This window comes from Danio rerio, chromosome 4 (genome assembly GCF_052040795.2).
Source record: "Danio rerio strain M-AB ecotype USA chromosome 4, GRCz13ab, whole genome shotgun sequence".
Classification (NCBI taxonomy): Eukaryota; Metazoa; Chordata; class Actinopteri; order Cypriniformes; family Danionidae; genus Danio; species Danio rerio.
In genome coordinates this window covers 10,297,494-10,303,716 of record NC_141024.2, presented here as the reverse complement: position 1 = coordinate 10,303,716, position 6,223 = coordinate 10,297,494, and the positions used below count along the sequence as shown (strand labels likewise).

At 34.5% G+C, this 6,223-nt stretch overlaps 1 protein-coding gene and 1 long non-coding RNA gene across 56 annotated transcripts in view; one reads left to right on the top strand and one right to left on the bottom strand.

Annotated features, from left to right (window-relative positions):
• Positions 1 to 579: 579 nt before the first annotated feature.
• The window catches only part of mical3b (microtubule associated monooxygenase, calponin and LIM domain containing 3b), a 44,066-nt gene continuing 38,422 nt past the window's right edge, over positions 580 to 6,223 (top strand). For 50 of the 53 annotated variants that reach the window (XM_087247303.2, XM_087247325.2, XM_087247314.2 and 47 more), the window contains 1 exon segment: positions 3,943 to 4,176. The gene's annotated coding sequence lies outside the window, so the exon portion shown is untranslated. 53 annotated transcript variants of the gene reach the window in all.
• LOC101887098 (uncharacterized) lies at positions 1,415 to 3,409 on the bottom strand. 3 transcript variants are annotated; one of them, XR_015482737.2, is made up of 5 exons: positions 3,328 to 3,409; positions 2,461 to 2,515; positions 2,317 to 2,389; positions 2,109 to 2,159; positions 1,415 to 1,806 (listed from the first exon to the last, which is right to left on the bottom strand). It is a non-coding gene; the product is annotated as an uncharacterized LOC101887098 (long non-coding RNA). The 3 variants fall into 3 exon arrangements; XR_015482738.1 differs by having other exon boundaries at positions 1,667 to 1,806; positions 2,105 to 2,159; XR_015482739.1 differs by having other exon boundaries at positions 1,668 to 1,806; positions 2,499 to 2,515.

Below are 6,223 nucleotides of genomic sequence, written 5' to 3'. Positions count from 1 at the left end.
CATATTATAGTAATATACTTGAATTAATCAGTAGTAGTAATTCTGTAGTTGATGTGGTAACACTACAGTAATGGTAATATAAACAAACCCAATACTGTAGTTTTCTAAAAGTATAGTGTGTATTATGCTACAATACACCATAGTTTACTGTAGTAAAAAAAACTGTACTTCGAGATTTTTTACAGTTCATCACTAAGTTAATACTGTAACATTCATTAACAAAGGGTTGAAAATACTGTAATATATTGCCATTTAGTTACAACAGTAATAGGCATATAGTACCATATGAGTAGTGTAAGATTTCTGCACAAAGTAAGTAGCCTACTTCAGCAGGGGGTTATTTGTTTGTCGGTGTGTTTTCTTTTTGATTTTCTTGTTTTATTTCAGCTGAATTTAAATATTTAATATTACGATTAAATATTATTCATCTATTTTCTAAATGTTTTTAATTAAAATGATAGTTCACCCAAAAGTGAAAATTTACTTACTATTTCTGGTTCCGAACGTTAAAAACGTCTTCAATTTGAGATATTTTGAAGAAAGCTATACTTGAACCATATTAATTTCCATATCAAATTTGTTAACAAATACAATGGAAGTCAATGGGTTCAGGTTTCCAGCTTTCTTCAAAATATCTTCTTTTGTGTTAAACAGAGAAAAGAAACTCTGGTTTGGAACAAGTGAGTTAAAATGTGAGTAAATTTACTCATTAATGATGATATGATTTTTCAGTTTTGGCTGAACTGTTCATTTAATATTAACGAAACGAACTCGAAAGCTAACGTTAGCAACCCGCGACAAGTTTTTTTCTCGACGTCGTCATGTTTCCTTCAGTGTTGTGTGTATATTACAGTTACGTTTTGTTATTACAGTTAGTTTTACTAACACTTTCATTCACAAACAAACAAATAAGAGAGCATTATCTTCCATAATTTCATAAACAGAGTAGTATATTCGGGGATAACGTTAGCCCTCAGTTAGCATACCAACGAACACCAATATATACGTTTTCTTTCAATAAATATGATGTTAAAATCCAAAACTCAACAACAACCACACGAGGGAGACATCCCAACAAACACATTTACGTTGTAGCGATGTCTGCACAACGTTGTATTTTTTCAAAGGCAACGTTGCCGCTTACGTGCTCGCTACATTGTCACAACGTAGAAATGTAAGACGTGAGAAGGCTGTAGCAACGTTGTCGTGCGACATTCAGCAACCGCGAGGCGGCGTTCTTACTACTTGTATTAATATTTTTTTGTGGCAGTTTATCATTACTGCCTAGAATACAGGATAAGCAGCAATTCTTTTCCAGTATTGCTTAATATGAAATATTGTTCATTTATTTTTCCTATTTAATTTAAAAACTGCATGTGTAAACTTTAAAGTGTAAAAATGCCACACAAATGAATATAATCAAACTTTTTATTATATATTTCACAACATTTAATACATACAGTACACATACAGTATCTAATTATAAGCAAACAGTATAAAATAAAGTTTAGATTATATATATATATATATATATATATATATATATATATATATATATATATATATATATATATATATATATATATATATTTAAACTAAAGGGTAAACAAACAAGAAAAGTAAACAAGAAATCATTAAAATGTAAATAAATATATAAATAAATATATAAATTAAAATTCAAACACTGGTCAGTGAAGCTCTGGACTGGAGAATACAGCAGACCGGGGAGCGCAGCTGAAGACCAGTCGTAGTTGTTGGTATGGAGAAAGCAGTCAGAGGAAGAAACAAATTCAACGGATAATCCAGCTTCAGAGATCCACAGCAGACAAAAGTCAAAATAGGCAGTGAACAAGAGAGGACAGATCAGAGCTTGACACAACAGCACTACACAGGAAATGACTATGACTAGCAAGTTATTGAAGTTTCCGACATTTATTGTAATTTCATTACATATAAAATCTCCAGAGTAATTATGTAGCCTACTTTATTTTAATGTTTTAATAATATATCATATACCAAAATTACAAACAATTAAATAAATTTAGAGATACAGGGAAAACAGGTTTGAGTTAACAGAAGTCAGAGTTAGTCTCCGAATACTTACTTACTGTAAATTATGAGAAGAGAAAGAAGAGGTCCTGTAGTTGTGGCGTTGCTCGCTGTTAATGAAATGTTAAACTTAGTGTCATTTCAATAACAGCTGTACAAAATAATAAAGTAATTTTTCATAAGCATGATCTATTTTCCACATTATGGACATGCTGTTTTAGGTAACATAACTACATTTAATAGTAAATAGAATAGTATACTTCTTACCTCATCCAATTCTTCTTTCCATCAGGAATTACAGCAACACTGATCTGAGGTGAATTCAACAGCTGAAAACATTCTGAAAGACAAGTTACATAAGTAATTTGAAAACAACAGTGAGTGATTAAACAATAGTTTCATGCAACTTACGGATAATTAAAATCCAGAAATTATCAATAGAAGATTACCTCCATGTAAAAATAGCCTGTTGAGCAAAGAAAAGAGTGGGTTTTAAATAAAACATCAAAAGACCAATCAAAATAGAAATTTAGACTAGCAGACCTTTTAATTACTATCTATATTAATTAGGCATATGAACCTCAATTTATATACTTTAACTTATAGGGATAGCTCACCCAAAACTGACAATTCTGCCATTTTAGCCTCATTCTTTATTTGTTCCAAACTTATTTAGCTTTTTTTCTGCTAAACAATAAAGAAGATGTATTAAATAAAGCTGGAAAACTGTAACTATTTAATTCCATAGTGTTTTCCTACCATGAAAGCAAATGCTTACAGTCTTTAATGTTCAACAGAATAAAGAAACTTAAAGGTTTGGAATCACTTATTATTTACAGGGCAAATAATTCGTGAGTACATATCATTTTTGAGTGAACTGTTCCTTTAACGGGACGCAATCTGCACAGAGATGTTTTGTTTTTAAAAGTTATTTTGTGTTTTGTAAAAAGTGGGTCGGCTTGTGTGATGAAGTATCATACTAACTGATCACGATGGATATGGAAAAAACTGAACTTCAAAAACATTATTGTCCATTTGACTAAAGACAAGGCGTAGGTAAATAATCAGGAAATGTTTTATCGAGAGATTTAACATAATGATTTTAATGTTGTTGCCGTCCGTTAACGGAATGCCGAAATGTTACTCGCTCGTAATAACTTCATTACGGCTTTTGTGTGTGTGTAATGTTGGAACAGATTGTTGTCGAAATCATAGGTTTGTTTGAATATTCACGATTTACGTATCTTATTTAGCATGAAGAAATAAAGCAATACTCACGTCTCCTCGGTCGTTGATGAATGAGACGACGGCTTGTTGAAATTTAAACTGATTCAGCTGTGACCAGTAAATGTTGTACAGTGGTCGTCCACGCCACCTAAGCACAACCTAAAGCATGCGACCCTCATGATGTTTAAATGGCAACCTTATGACATCGTTGTGACAACCTTTAGAAACAACGTAGAATCCTCAACCTTTTTGCAATGTTGGTACAACGTTGTAGGAAGGTCGCTACGTTGAGGCAACGTTGTGTGTTTGTTGGGATTACACTCATTTTGTACTCAGCAGGTGCAAAGCTTAAGTATTCAGAAGTGTTACAGTTTAAGGTAAGATGTCTCCGTCATTCCCCCACCCTCCCTTCACGAACGCTCTTTAATCCCGTTAAGAAGTCTCCGTGCCGGGGGAAATCAGATTAGATTAAGGGCTGCTTTCAATAACACTCCACCATTAACCACCAGCAGATCCACCGCAATGCTGAATAATGAATCTGGAATATGCCAATCATCTAATGTGTATATGTGTGTGTGCTAAAAGACAATGTTACTTGTTTTAAATCGTGTGTGTGTAAAGGAGGAGTCAGCATGTGCCTGGTAGCTCCTTCCTCTGACCTTGGCTAGATGGAGATGGAGAGAGAAAGAGGGCAGTGTGTGCATGAGAGAGAGTGTGTGTGTGTTTGTGTGTGAAGCACTAGATCTAATTCCTGCACTGCAGATGTGTGTGTGACACCACAGTAAATGTGGCTCCAGCAGCAGCAGCAGCAGCTCTAGATGCACCTGGGAAGTTGCCAGAGCAAGAAATGAGGAAGGAAAGCATGTCAGAAGCATGTGCATGCCGCAGGGAAGCAGCACGGTAAGTATCACTTGTGTTGTGTTGCATGCATTTGTGTGTGTGTGTGTGTGTGTGTATAGTGTTGATGTTTTTGTGACAGGGTTTTGAATCAACCTATTTAGCTCAGATGCTCAGTGGGTGGTGGAAAGAGCCGGAAAAAGCATATGAATTCAGATGTTGGATTGTGCATGATTTGATAATATTGCTTTGACTCTAATCAGCGATTATATGAATTCATTATATGCATATGCAGTGTTTTCATGGTTACATCAATGTCTGAATGGCTGACTAGAGGAAAAAACTGTGATCGATCTTCTTTCTGCAGCAGATGCCTTGCGTTCTGTAATCCTGCTCTCAAACAGCACAGCAGTCAATCACTCTGACATTCGAGAAGAGAGACAGAGGACTAGGGATATTGATACAGGTCACTAATTTGGGGGATTTTAGTCCTCTATTTGTGGTGGGCCACATACTGTATGGATATTGTGTTTGCCACAGGGTATAAGGCGTATACAAAAAGTTGCTGATTTGTACCTTATTTTCGGCTTAGTCCCTTTATTAATCTGGGGTCGCCACAGCGAGATGAACCGCCAACTTATCCAGCACGTTTCAAGCAGCGGATGCCCTTCCAGCTGCAACCCATCACTGGGAAACACCCATACACTCTCATTCACACGCTTGCACTACAGACAATTAAGCTTACCCAATACACCTATAGCGCATGTCTTTGGATTTGTGGGGGAAACCGGAACACCCGGAAGAAACCCACACATGGGAAGAACATGCAAACAACTGACCTCGGACCTTCTTGCTGTGAGGCGATTGTGCTTGCCACTGCGCCACCGTGACGCCTGATTTGTAACTTTTATATCACAATTCTGACTTTTATTCATAATTCAGATTTTGTATGGAAAAAAAATATGTCAGAATTGTGAGGTAAAACTTCCAAAGCAAGAAAGATAAACTCACAGGTGTTAGACAGGGGCGGACTTAGTGATTTAGAGGCCCTAAACAATTCCAGCTATGAGGCCCTAGCATTAGTAGATTAGTTTTGTTTTGTTTTTTTGTAAATAAACTGTATGTTAAAAAGTTTTTACATAAATATATTAAACATATTTAAGGTATATTTTATATATTTTAATATTCAAAGAAACATTATTATGTTATCTTCTTAAAGTAAAACTAAATGAAATTAATTTACAAAATTCTAAAAACAAATTAGCAAACTATGAACAGTTAATTAACCATTTTTGTGATTAGTTTTTTTAATATAAATAAAATAAACCTTTGGTAACACTTTATTTTGATGGTCTATTTGAGTATTAGTAGACTGTCTGCTTAATATCTGCTGATGCTGCTCCTTCAACAGATATTTACACACTGACTATTAGAAACTTTGCACATACATGTCAACTTACGCTAACCCTAACCTCAACCTAACAGTCTACTTATAATCTAATGAGAATTAGTTGGCTTGTAGATGCAATGTAACTTAATGGACCATCAAAATAAAGTGTGATCAAACATTTAGACAAATTTAGTTCACAATTAATCAAACTAATCTTGTCACTATTTTCATGTGAACTGAATGATTGCTGTTTGTGAACTGACAGCTTTTAACATTTACTGGGAAATGTTATTTTATTTGAACAGACCCTCTCTTAACAAGCTCACAGTGCTCATCATTTGAAAGGTATTTCGGCCAGAAAGCAGGATCAGGAGGTAGCTGCGTTTCATTGTTTGTCTTAGGGCTGGGCCGATTGACAATAGTATATCGAATCGTGATAAAATGTATGTCAATAACGATGATAAGCTCTTGACTTTTTTTTTTACTCTATATTGATCTTAGAGACAGTCACACTGCAGAAATGTGCAACAATGGGATTCTAAAAGTGTGTCGATATTAGCGACCAAAGAAAAATGTAAATGTCGAAAATATGGCATTTAATTGACCCTCTAATTTTTGTGGCTTCAGTCTTTGTTAATGTACACTTTTAAATCATAAGCATTAACAACTAATAGTAAAATATATATAATTATCATTCAATATGGAAAATAATTATCGAGA